A 286-nucleotide genomic window follows, 5' to 3' on the forward strand; every position below is an offset into this window, starting at 1 on the left:
AGTTGAAGTTGAAGAAACCGTTATTTAGAAACTAACAAGGAATCAGTCTGGTTTGGGGCCCTAAACTATACTTATGCATCAGGTCCTTCCTTTGTGGTCCCTTCTGTTTTGTACTTGGGGTCATTGTTTAGGTAAATATTTGACAACTTTACAATATTTCTGTTCATGAAAAAGTCATAACTTCTAATTGTATAAAATATATTTAATGAGAGAAGCATTTAAAATACAATAAACAATAAAATGTGCTGTAATTACAGGATGCGATATTCAAGAAAGAATAATGTGT

The sequence above is a fragment of the Octopus bimaculoides genome, unplaced genomic scaffold (assembly GCF_001194135.2).
Source record: "Octopus bimaculoides isolate UCB-OBI-ISO-001 unplaced genomic scaffold, ASM119413v2 Scaffold_158983, whole genome shotgun sequence".
Taxonomy (NCBI): Eukaryota; Metazoa; Mollusca; class Cephalopoda; order Octopoda; family Octopodidae; genus Octopus; species Octopus bimaculoides.